The 13,125-nt window shown below is 35.0% G+C and overlaps 1 long non-coding RNA gene across 1 annotated transcript; it reads right to left on the bottom strand.

The window, feature by feature from the left end:
- Positions 1-4,384: 4,384 nt before the first annotated feature.
- On the bottom strand, positions 4,385-12,810 carry LOC131876523 (uncharacterized). Its single transcript, XR_009372807.1, has 3 exons — positions 12,679-12,810; positions 4,588-4,662; positions 4,385-4,426 (listed from the first exon to the last, which is right to left on the bottom strand). It is a non-coding gene; the product is annotated as an uncharacterized LOC131876523 (long non-coding RNA).
- Positions 12,811-13,125: the final 315 nt, after the last annotated feature.

Below are 13,125 nucleotides of genomic sequence, written 5' to 3'. Positions count from 1 at the left end.
ATATTTCTTATAAAAATTTAGATCATTTACTTGAAATGGATGTGGATGAGTTGAAACGTGTCAGTGAAGAACCTAGACATACTAAAAGGAGGTCAATGAATAAAAGTGGAAAAGAAATAATGTCTCATTTCAACAATCTTGATACTACACTAGAAAAAACTCAATTGTTATCAATTGTACTTACTCATAAAGACTTAATAGATCCAATGAAATTTTTGGGTATAGATACAACAAGTCAAAAGAGGAAAACTTCTCAGCTACAAAAATCTATTGTTGATAATGTTAAGAAAGGTTTGGTGAACATTGGTAAAAAATCTCGAAAACTAGATAAGACCATTTCAAGAAGAGTGATGTTGACATCTTTAGTAAATGAAAGATTGTCTCAAAAAAGAAAAACCTCTTCACTATCATCTGAGTTTGGTTTTAGTAGAAGGACAATAGCTAAATATGTTAAAAGGAGAAAGATATTGGATGATACTACCTTAGAAGAGAATTGGGCAATTATGTGTAGAGCTCCTCATTCTGATAGAATTGAAGATGTTGTTAGGAACATTGTGACAAGTTTTTGGAATGATAATACTCATCCTTCATCAAATAGTAGAGATGTTATCAAGGAAAGGATTGGTCCTGATCGTTATGATCTCCATGTAAAACATTGGATAGACACAACAAAACATGAATTGTATGTATTGTTTACTAAAACAAACCCTCATATAAAGATTGGACAAACCATGTTTGAATGGTTAAGGCCATATTATGTGAAGTTAAAAAAAGTTTTCGAAACTTGTTGTTGTCATTATCACATTGAATTTGACTTGTACTAGTTTTGAAAGATTAGAGAAGATAGTGATGGTTTTGAAAATGCTCCTCCTAAACGAACAAGTCAATTCATAGCATCCATCTTATGTGATAAGTCAGATGATAATGCAACTGGTCAAATAAATTGCATAAGAGGAATTTGTGGAACATGCGGGGAATTGGCTAAATTGCCTTTGAGAGATGAAGATACTGACACGAGGAAGATGGTAAATTGCAAGAGTTACAAGCACAAAAAATTTGAAACAAAATTTGGAAAGGAATCTACAAGGCTAGATTATGTAGAAGAGGAAATACCTATTGGAACATTTATGAAAAATTTTCATAAGTTGATAAAACCATACATATGCCATGGTTTTTTTGCCAAGTGGCAAGTAGAACAATTTAAAAGATTAAGAGACACTTTCCCACTTGGAACTATTCTATCTATAGTTGACCTCGCAGAGAATTATTCTTTTGCACATCAAAAAGAGATTCCATCAGAGTATTACTTTTCAAAGCAAATCACTATTTTGGTGCATGTGTGTTATCGACATGCACAGATGAATTTGGATGGTGTTGATAGTACATTTGAAAATTGTGTCATTAATAAAGAGTACCACTTCTATATTAGTGATGATAAGGAGCATGACTCACTTTTTGTACAACATTGCTTTAAGAAGTTTTTTGAATATTTGAAAGATAGAGGCATAACAATAGTTAAACATTTTGTTTGGTCTGATGGATGTGCAACACAATTCAAATCTTCAAGGCCATTTTATGCACTATGTAGATATCATCGAAATGACAAAATACCACATGTTTGGAGTTTTTTTGAGAGTGGTCATGGAAAGGGTGAACATGATGGTGCAGGAGCTTGTATCAAACGTGCTCTAAGAAAGCATCAAATAAAGTACATAGGAGAACGTATAGAAGATGCACATGATGTTGTTGAATGGTGTAAGAAACACTTTGAGCAACCTAATTATCCTGGGGAATCATCATTGAGAACATACAGACCCATTCCATATAGAGTGTTTTGGGAGATAACCAGTACGTGTTCTCTTTTAGTATTTTATTTAATTTTAAAAAAAATGTTCCTAGTTCAAATGTTTCAATTTAACAACTTGATCTACATGTACATTCTTGTACACATGTACATTTTGCAGATGTGGATAGAAAATCAATGCATGGATGCAAGAGCATGGAGAGGACAAGATCTTTGCATTGTGTCATGAGTACAGATAATTGCCCATGGGCATTATATACTAGGGATTATTCATGTTTTTGTTCTGAATGCATTTTCGAAAACTATGTTGATTGCAAGAACCCAGAGCTTGGATATGTTAGTGAATGAAAAATGGTGCCACTAGATGTTTCTGACACATACGAGGATTCAAATGAGGATGAAAACTTTGAAGACATTCCTTTGATTTTTGGTGATTATGATCATATTTCAGGATTAATTAAAAAAGGTACATACATGACGTACACGTAAATATTTCCTTAAAAATAACATATAACTTAGAATTTATTTAACTTGTGTCAAATTGCAGGAGATATTTTTGTAGTCATAGTAGAAGATGGAAATATAGAAGGTGTGAGTTATTATTTATTGCGTTGCACAGAAGAGAGAAACAAGTTATCAAAATCTGAGATGAGTGATGGAATGTCATTTCCCACAGGTTTGAGTTCTGATTTGAATAGGTTTGAGTTCTGATTTGAATGAGTTCTGATTTGAATATGTACATGTACAAATCGCTTATGTACAAATTTTTAATTTCTTATATACATGTACATGCAGGATCAGTTGTAGTGCAAGGGACATATTTCAAACAGGTTAAAATTGTTCAACATGGGATTCATTTCACTGAATACCAAATTGACAACAAGGTATATCAATATAGTCACTTGGTCATTGTTGTTGGCCTAATTCTTCAAACAGTTCCATGTCGAGGGCAGTCTCAAAAGTGGAGACTAGATAGTGAAGATCATGACCAAATATTAAGTGTTATTGAAGAGCATTCTGAACCACTTGATGTGGTATGAACTATATATATATATATTTAGTAATCCAAAGTACACATGTGGTTCAGCCCACATGAATTGAATTAATACTGAAGATAAATTCTAGATCTCTTAACTTGTTTTGAAACTAAAGGATAAATATTTTTTAAGTTTAAATACATTATACCAAATTAGGATGTATTCAAAGTTAATTCAAGTACATGTACATGTTTAATTTGTATGTATAAGGTACTGTATCTAATTCTAAATGCATCTAATTTGTAAGGACCACTAGTTTAAATAATTTAATTAAAAAATGCATATTTAAATTAGAATGTAATATGTACATTTGTAAAATTGATATAATATGGAATTAGGACATTTGTAATTACCTGACATGTACATGTTGTCAACTATTTAACTACAGTATACATACCTAGAAGCTCACATACCATGTGAACTATTCAATGTACATGACCTATTAAGTTTAGTTTGTTCATTTCATACATACTCTTTTGTTTGAACATGTTCTTTTAAATTTTAATGCATATCTACTTGTATTTATAACATGTGCACATGATATATATATATATATATATATATATATATATATATATATATATATATATATATATATATATATATATATATATATATATATATATATATATATATATATATATATATATATATATATATATATATATATATATATATATATATATATATATATATATAATCCAGTCCAGTCCATCAAACATAAAGTATGTATATATAATCTAACATGTGTATGTACATGTGCACATGGAATATATAATCTAACACATACATGTGCATGAAATATATATATAATCTCTAGTCTAAACTTCATATCACCTGATGCAGTGGAAATATATATAATCCTATCAAACACAATGGAGATATAAAGTATAATCTAGTCTAAACTTCATTGTACATGTGCATGTGAAATATACAATCTAATCAAACATGTATTGAAATCTAATCTAATCAAACATGTATAAATCTAATATAATCAAACATGTATAAATCTATATAATTTCCGATCAAACACAACAAAGATATAAAGTATAATCTAGTCTAAACTTCATTGTACATGCATGTGAAATATACAATCTAATGAAACATGTATTTAAATCTAATCTAATCAAACACATGTATAAATCTAATATAATCAAACATGTATAAATCTATATAATTCGATCAAACACAACGGCAATATAAAGTATAATCTAGTCTAAACTTCAAATTTGTACATGCATGTGAAATATACAATCTAATCAAACATGTATTTAAATCTAATCTAATAAAAAATGTATAAATCTAATATAATCAAACATGTATAAATCTAATATAATCAAACATGTATAAATAGATAATCTGATCAAATGTATGTATAAATCTAATATAATCAAACATGTATAATCTGATCAAACACAAACCAAGTATAAAGTATAATCTAGAGTCTAAACTCCATGTATGTGCATGAATATATATAATATGAAAGTCTATAAAAAGATAAATGTAAATGAGCTATAAAGTCCGGAGCAAATCAACAAGGATCATCATGTCGGCTACGAACTGAGCAACCATCTGAGGGGGAGTCCTGCAAAAGTAGAATTTATTTAAATATTAAATATAATATATCTATCTCTCTAGACGTGCATGTACATTAAATCCAAGTAGAGTTAAATAAAAAATTAAATATAAATTGTAACGTGCATGTATACATACATGTACATCTATGTACCAAAAACCATAACTAACCTGTATACTAACAGCATCTAAAGAATCTCTCCTACGCACATGCTCAGAGCTCAAGGAAGGAGTGACATGAGCTAACTGTCAATTTAAGGATTAGTCCATGATCAATTTAAACGATCTACAAATTAAAACTTAGAACTCTATATTATTTATTAAACATGATCTATATATATATATATAGATTTATCCTAAAAATTTGCAACATGTATACATATCTATAGCGTCCTAAAATTGCGACACTTGCAATTTCGACTGCATTTGGGTCTTCACGATGGCGATGCAACATGGAACCTGAATGGAGACCCCGAAACTTGTTCATGACATCAAAAACTACATTTTTCTGCACCTTGGCATGATCCCTCCTTACACCCCATTGTCCCTGGAGGTGGGACCATGGCGCCCAGCGCCCTAGTCCCTGGCCCTATTTTTGGGCCCGGTCTCTTTTGGGTCTCGGGTCTTTATGTTTGCAAATTGGAAAATAATGTTTCCTGGTTAGCCTAAGGTCGGAAAAATCTGTCTTTCAACCCTAATTGGCAAGTATATAAACTACATTTCCTCTCCCATTTTGGTAGATGGAAAAAAGGTGGAAACGATATTCAAACATTCAAGCATTCAAGCATTCCTTCAAGCAATTGAGCATTCTAAGTCTCCATTCAAGGCTAAGTGTTGCATTCAAGACAAGGATTCAACCATTGAAGAGGAGATCACATACAACATACAACATACTACATACATTACACCTTCGCATGTAAGAATACAAACATTCTTACAACAAGGTATCAGTACTTGTTTACATTACAAACATTTACATTTATAGCATTCTCATTTCTTGGTTAATTCCAAAACTGGGGTTTGACCTAAAGGCAAACCCCTCATCCCTAACCCCCCAATCGTCCTCTCTTTTCTGTGTGTAGGTTGCAGGTACGCGGCTGTAATTGAAGATCTGGAATCCTTGTACAGAGACGAACAGATCCACCTTCGTTTCGCGGATTTTTCGGAGGACTGTGTGCACGTCGGGCGCCATCGTCCTGTCAACTTTCGCTCAAATTTGCAGAACAGCACCGTCTCAACTTTTTACTACTAATTCTAGGTCCGCAGCTTCATCCTATATTCCTATCTCTGTTTATAAGTGAATCTTTCTAACTTTTCATGCATTCCTAGCTTAATCTTTCTATCCACATTTCTTTACAAAAGAGGGTATCCTTGATGTCCTAACCCATGAAACTCATTTAGAATCCAATCTTGCATTGTGTGGGATTGGATCTTGTGGGTTTTAACCCCTCTTTTGAATGCAAAGTCCTTCCTAAGTGAAAACCATCAACCCTAGTGACTCTCCCTTCTCTCTCCTTAGAGTTGGGGAGGGGAGAACGACTAGGGTTCAATTTTTCTGCTTTACATTTTGGTGAACCTGACGTGAAAATCCTCATTCTGATTATTCATGGTTAGATCTGAAAATTTTGTTTCCTTAATTACATTTCCATGTTTGATCTTTTGCAAATTTTAGAGGCTAATTGCATAAAAACCCTAAAATTTTCTTTTTAGTAATTAAACTTGTGAAATGTTTAATTGTTAATGCTTGTTTCAGATCTACCCTTCTATTGCAAATTGTCAATTCATATTTGTGCTTTAATTCTAAAAATTAAGTGGTTAAATGTCAAAACCCTAATTTTTAAGACCTTCTTGATTCAACCTTTGACTGATAATTTCACTGATCAAAACACCTCCAAATCGCCTGTAACTTTGTATTCTGCAATAAAATCACAATATCTTTCATCCCTGAAAATTTGGAAAAAAGTTGCGAGGACCGTGTGCACCCCGAGCGCCATCGTCCCTGACATTTTTTCCGAAATTTTGGGAGCTAGATCTTACTATATTTTTCTACTAAAATCCAGAATTTTGGCTGATTTTATCAATTTTAACACTCTCAAAATTAAAGTCAAAGTTGGTCTAGCGATTGCTTGGATTAAGGCTTCTAATCATTCAAAAATTGTTGAAATTAAAATTCATATCAAAATTGTGTTTCTTACAGTCCTAAATCTGAAAAGTGTGTTGGCATTCATTCGAAATTTCAGTGTTTTATTCAAATTTTTCCAGTTTGTGACTTTTGAAATTAAGTGTTTAATTGCAACAACCTTGATTTCCACTTTCAAATTTGAATTTTGCATGAAATCGGGTCAATTTTTAAATTTCAAAACTTGCATTGCTTTTAGTATTCCTTCTAAAATCATAAAATTCAAAATTTTAGTTTCCCCCTCTTTTTAAAAATTCAAATTTTACATTTTTCAACAATCTTGGTAGGGTTCACTTTTGAGATTGCAACTTTAATTTGGCCTATCTATAGATCATAAAATCACTCAATTTTTTCAGATTAGCTTTAAAATCATCATAACTTTCATCCCTGAAAATTTTGAAAAAAGTTGCGAGGACCGTGTGCACTCTGTTCGCCACGGTCCCGAAAATTTTTCCGAAATTTCGGGAGATTGTCCTGATTGCATTTAACAGCTTAAATCTAGGAGATTGGCTGATTTTATTGAAATTTTCTACCTCTAAAATTCAAAATCTTCTCTCTTTCTTTAGTGCATGAGTTTTACAACAATAAGCCCTACTTACACTATTCTCGTTAGACGAAGCCTTAGAATTAAGTCCTTCCAAGGTGTAATTACCGAGGAGATGGAACCTAATTTGAATGGCCTTTTTAACGAGGAGATGGAACCTAATTTGAATGGCCTTTTTAACGAGGACATGGGTAATTCCTCTAATCCTCTTAATGATGAAGAAGCTCTCCATGAAGTTTCTGTAGAACAACTTTCAAAATTGGATAACCAATTTGATGATTTTCGACAATGGATGTCTCAAGAATACCCTGATAGTCAAGCTCTTTCATTAATTGAGGGTCTAAAATGTATGGTTCAAAGTGATAAGAATGGAATTGATATTTTGCGTGGTATTGCACACATTGTGGATTCGAATGTGATGCCTATGAAAAGTTGTGCCGAAACCTTAGGTTATACACAACCTCCTACTCAAGTTAATCATTCTATTCCTTTGACGACTTCTATTGCTAGTATACCTACTTTTACATCAAACATAATGACTACTTCAACACAAGACATTCCTCCTATGATCACCAGTCATGGGGGCAATCCCTCTTCTTCAATCAACCCTCTTCCTTCATTCAATCCAACTTCTTCATTCATTCCTTCAATAAGTGTTCCTCTTATATCTCCACAAATGAACATGACGCAAGGGGGCAATTCATTTAATCATTCCATTCCTCCTTGTAGTGTTCCTCCTGTCCAATCATCTCCTATGACTAACTATCATAGTGTCCCACCACCTTACTCTCTACCTTCTTTCAATAACATAACACCTCCATCACAATCTAACACGTCTAATATGAACTCTTCGACTGAAGCGACTATCAACAATCTTGCACAAACTGTCTCTTCTTTACAGCAACAAATTGCCTCTATGAATCAATCTAAGTTTAGTTTGCCCACATTTGATGTTGCGAGCCCACTTTCTCTTGACATTGTTCAAGCTATTCCCCCTAGACATGTTGAAATTTCGCATTTGGAGCTTTATAATGGTAAGGGTGATCCTCTAACACATGTTAAGACCTTTCAAACAATATGTACTGATTTTGCTTATGACCAAAGGTTGCCTGCAAAACTGTTCACTAGAACATTAAGAGATAAAGCCCTACAATGGTATTGCTCATTGCCTTCTTATTCTATTACTTCTTTCGAACAACTTACAAATGCTTTTATTCAACAATTTCAAAACAATGTAAGTCCTAAAGTTACTTTGATTGATTTAATGCATTGTAAACAAGGTGTTAAAGAAAAAGTGACTGATTTCATTGGTAGATATAAGCATTTGTATGCTCAAATTTCTTTTCCAGTACCTGACAATGATATTCAAAGAATCTTTATTTCTAATTTACAAAAAGATATTAGAGAAAAACTTCTGTTTTCTGAGTTTACTTCTTTCCAACAGTTGTGTGCAACTCTTCACAATTATCAACTGACTATGAGTCAAATGGAACAAGCAAATCCTATGGCTCCGGGTGATAAGGGTGATAGTAGTCAACAACCATTTGGGAAGTTTAAACCGAATAGAGAGTCCATTAAATTCAATGAAAACATCATCAACAACAATGTGAATGCGGCATCAGGTTGCCTCCTATTTCTAAGTTTTTCAAGAAAGAAAGAAAGTTCACTCCTTTGAATGAATCATTGCATAGTATTATGAATAAGTTATTGGAACAAAATGTGCTTACTCTTCCTCCTATAAGGCAAATAGATCTTGCAAAGATTGATTCACCCTATTTTGATAACAAATCTTTTTGTCAATTTCATCGTCATCCTGGGCATGATATTGAAAAATGTTTTGCTTTAAAGGGTAAAATTCAAGATTTGATTGATAATAATACTATCTTTGTTTCTGGTGTGAATGATAAAGGCAACACATCTGTAGCTCCTCCAAACCAAAATCTTCAGATCTTTACTGATCCATTACCTTCTCATACCTCTAATGCAATTGATACTAATGATTCATCTCTCTCACCTGATGATCTTGTGTCTATGGCTCCGAATGTCATTAACTTTGTAGAGCAGTAGAAAATCCCTAAAGAACCTTCCATCACATTTGATTCAAGTGAAACTATCAGGGCACCTGGTGGTCCTTTATATATAGTTGCAAAAGTCAAGAATACACCTTGTCGTGGAGTGCTTATTGATCCTTCTTGTATGGTTAATATCATTACTGAAGAATTTCTTTTTACTTTGCAATTGAACTGAGTGATCTATGATGAAACAAATGTGGTTGTGAAACTATTTGATGCATTTTCTTCTCCTGCAATTGGTTCTATTACATTACCTATTGAGGTCCATAACAAACCCCTTGATGTCGACTTTGCTATTATTCCATCATCTGAACAGTTTCATGTGAAGCTAGGCTATCCTTGGCTATCTTCCATGAAAGCTATTGCTTCTCCTATTCAAAAGTGTTTGAAATTTCCCCATAATGGTGAAGTTGTTACTGTCAATCATAGTCTCTTTAAACCTGCTGAAAGAACTTCTAGCATTCCTATTGATTATTTTTGGCCTAAACAATTCCAATCTCTTCCTCCGCGAAGTGATCATCTTTTCAAATCTTATCAAAAGTGGAAAAAAGATATGATCTTATCTCTAAGTGAACCTAGAACACCCAAACTTGACATTCCTATCGTTCTTGAGAAGGAAGTTCTTCCTTTGAAAGATAAAACTAATGTCTTTCCTCAAGAAGATTCCCAACCCATCCCTATGGATGTGACTATGCCTATGACTAATAAACTTCCTAAAAGTAGACCTATACCTCCTCGTCATGATGGGCTTGGTCTCCTTCCTAAACCAAATATTCCTCCCTTATATGGAGCAGTTCCTCCTCCTTCCTCTTATGGAGAGAAGAGACCTTCCTCTTCTCCTATTATTCAACCTAAGAGACCACAACCTAAACACCCAAGTGATAAGGATGAGAACATTCCTCCTCCTCAATCTTCTCAACTTTCTACTAAGACTAGATGAAATCGTTCTGCACGTGAACGCCAACGAAAGCATCATCTTAGAGCTCAGGCAGCTGCTTCTCAAACTTTGCAATCCCCAAAAACACCTTTAGCTAGTATTATTCCATTTTCTCCTCAGCCGACGATTGAGCTGAAATCTCCTAAACATAAGATGCATGATGGTCTTGATCCTATGCGAGTTAAAGATCCTATTTTTATAAATCTTGATGATGACATAGATGAAAATGTTATTCATGATGAAAATGTTACTCATGTTCATTCTGATAGTGAATATGAATTTGTTGATGTTGATAACCATCTATCTAACGAATTTTCTAAAGCACTTATCCTAGCTCCTAGACAAGAACAACGTGGCTCGGAACATGAACATAGCCCTTGTTTGGATCTTGTGATAGCTCCATCTACTGTGTTGGATGTTCCTCCTCTAGCGTGTTTCCTGCCTTCCCGAAATATTGATCAGCAAGATCGGGGGGTAGATGACATGCTAGACTAGTTCATTAGCATAGCAGATTCTCTCCTCCTTTCTTTTGTCACTTCTTCTATGTGTTATTCTCATTTCTTCTATTTGTTGTCCTTAGTGTTGTCTACATGAGGACGATGCAAAGCATTGAGATCTCTTTTGGTCTCTCTCATGTTGACTCAAAAGACATATGTGTTCCCTTCTTCTAGGTGGCCTTCCTTGATTGGGGAATGAAGAACAATTATGCATACATACATATGATATACATGAATTATCATACAACATACTGACCCTGAGGAAAGCGAAGTCACCTTGTGCTTTGTGTTTTGTGTCTATTATCCTTGGGCTTATCTCACACTTGGGGGCTAAATCCTTGTGATAATGTGCTCCTTTCTCATTTCTTATATGTATCACTACCTTAAAGAAATCACCCCCGGTGAGGTGTGTGCGATCGCTTTAACGTAGGGGGGCATACATCCCATTCATATCTTTTCAAGATACTTGAAAATTTCTTGACAAATTTGGCTTTGCCTTGAAAATTTTTGATATCTTTCTTGCATGACTCATAGTGAGGGAACCTTACTACTGATAGTCATGGTTCTCCCTTGTGATCTTCCCTTTTACTTTGTCAATCAAAGTCGTAAGATCCTTAGTCCACTGGGGGCTTGGTGTATCTTGCCTCCTTGACGTAGTGAAAGTTTTTCAATGTTGTTTTCCTTGTACTTTACCGGAAGTATGAGCGTACGCTTATACTCCCACTAAAGTGGGGGCTAAATGTAGCGTCCTAAAATTGTGACACTTGCAATTTCGACTGCATTTGGGTCTTCACGATGGTGATGCAACACGGAACCTGAATGGAGACCCCGAAACTTGTTCATGACATCAAAAACTGCATTTTTTTGCACCTTGGCATGATCCCTCCTTGCACCCCGCTATCCCTGGAGGTGGGACCATGGCCCCCAGCGCCCTGGTCCTTCTGGACTAGGGCGCCTAGCGCCCTGGTCCCCCAGGACCATGGCGCCCTGGTCCCTGGCCCTATTTTTGGGCCCGGTCTCTTTTGGGTCTCGGGTCTTTAAGTTTGCAAATTGGAAAATAATGTTTCCTGGTCGGCCTAAGGTCGGAAAAATCAGTCTTTCAACCCTAATTGGCAAGTATATATACTAAATTTCCTCTCCCATTTTGGTAGATGGAAAAAAGGTGGAAACGATATTCAAACATTCAAGCATTCAAGCATTCAAGCATTCAAGCATTCCTTCAAGCAATTGAGCATTCTAAGTCTCCATTCAAGGCTAAGTGTTGCATTCAAGACAAGGATTCAACCATTGAAGAGGAGATCACATACAACATACAACATACTACATACATTACACCTTCACATGTAAGAATACAAACATTCTTACAACAAGGTATCAGTACTTGTTTACATTACAAACATTTACATTTACAGCATTCTCATTTCTTGGTTAATTCCAAAACTGGGGTTTGACCTAAAGGCAAACCCCTCATCCCTAACCCCCCAATCATCCTCTCTTTTTTGTGTGTAGGTTGCAGGTACGCTGCTATAATTGAAGATCTGGAATCCTTGTGCAGAGATGAACAGATCCACCTTCGTTTCGCGGATTTTTCGGAGGACCGTGTGCATGTCGGGTGCCATCGTCCTGTCAACTTTCGCTCAAATTTGTAGAACAGCACCATCTTGACTTTTTACTACTAATTCCAGGTCCGCAGCTTCATCCTATATTCCTATCTCTGTTTATAAGTGAATCTTTCTCACTTTTCATGCATTCCTAGCTTAATCTTTCTATCCACATTTCTTTACAAAAGAGGGTATCCTTGATGTCCTAACCCTTGAAACTCATTTAGAATCCAATCTTGCATTGTGTGGGATTGGATCTTGTGGGTTTTAACCCCTCTTTTGAATGTAAAGTCCTTCCTAAGTGAAAACCATCAACCCTAGTGACTCTCCCTTCTCTCTCCTTGGAGTTGGGGAGGGGAGAACGACTAGGGTTCGATTTTTCCGCTTTACAATATCTTCTAAAAATTTAAACATACATGTACGTGTACATACCTGTGTATCACCTGGAGTAGGTTGTATAGTCTGATCCTATCCCGTGATCATATCAACAACATCAGTTTTGCCTGCATATCTCTCTCTAGCTGTACATATCACTGAGGAGTGCAAGGGGCTAACTAGATGAGTGGGCATCGTGGATGAAGTGTCTGACTATAGTAGCATGTCCATAAATCTAGTATGGCTCAAATCTCTCAACTGATCCTTGAATGAGTCCAAACCCTCATATGTGATATGGACCTAATCAGCTCGTATATCATCAAACGAATCCAAGCAGCCCTCATCTGTGATATGGACCTCATCAGCTTGTAGCTCCTCCTCTGCAGCAACAAAGTGATCTATAGGTGGGTCAGTGCTTGGAGCATGCATAGAGTGATGAGAATGTTGTGACTGCCTTGGGGTATGTGTTGATGCCACTATAGCTTGACCATCTCTAAGAATCTC

This window comes from Cryptomeria japonica, chromosome 1 (assembly GCF_030272615.1).
Source record: "Cryptomeria japonica chromosome 1, Sugi_1.0, whole genome shotgun sequence".
In the NCBI taxonomy this organism is placed as follows: domain Eukaryota; kingdom Viridiplantae; phylum Streptophyta; class Pinopsida; order Cupressales; family Cupressaceae; genus Cryptomeria; species Cryptomeria japonica.
This window is presented reverse-complemented; position numbering and strand designations above follow the sequence as displayed.